Source organism: Limulus polyphemus, unplaced genomic scaffold, assembly GCF_000517525.1.
Source record: "Limulus polyphemus unplaced genomic scaffold, Limulus_polyphemus-2.1.2 Scaffold7604, whole genome shotgun sequence".
NCBI classification, from domain to species: Eukaryota; Metazoa; Arthropoda; class Merostomata; order Xiphosura; family Limulidae; genus Limulus; species Limulus polyphemus.
The window spans coordinates 25,641-26,387 of record NW_013673214.1 but is presented as its reverse complement, the minus strand read 5'-3'; positions in this window follow the sequence as shown (position 1 = coordinate 26,387).

The following is a 747-nucleotide window of genomic DNA, read 5'->3' as shown; positions in this document are numbered from 1 at the left end:
GGTCTGTTCTGAAGATGAAATCTAACAGAATAATAGTATTGTTAGATCTACTGTTTTCCTTTGGATATTTAGGTCTTAAAACAAATAATTTGAACAAGTAGGTCTGTTCTGAAGATGAAATCTAACAGAATAATAGTATTGTTAGATCTACTGTTTTCCTTTGGATATTTAGGTCTTAAAACAAATATTTGAACAAGAAATCTGACAGAATAATATTATTCAGGATGCTGTAAACAGTTATTATTTTTGGACGTTAAATATATGTATGAAGAATAAATTATATCTTTGTTTGTTTTTCATTCAAGTGTATTAAGTTTTCCCTCAGTTAAACTTTATAATTCCGAATTATTGAAAGAATGTTTCTAAATTTCATTTTTTTTAAGGTGTATATCTTTTAATATAGGTGTCACCAACAAACTTTTTGTCGTCCATACCACATCCAGAGTCAAACCAAAAAACGATTAGTCACTGGTTTGATATTACGATATACATTTTTAATATAGGTGTCACCAACAAACTTTTTGTCGTCCATATCACATCCAGAGTCAAACCAAAAAACGATTAGTCACTGGTTTGATATTACGATATACATTTTTAATATAGGTGCCACCAACAAACTTTTTGTCGTCCATACCACATCCAGAGTCAAACCAAAAAACGATTAGTCACTGGTTTGATATTACGATATACATTTTTAATATAGGTGTCACCAACAAACTTTTTGCGTTCCATACCACATCTAGAGTC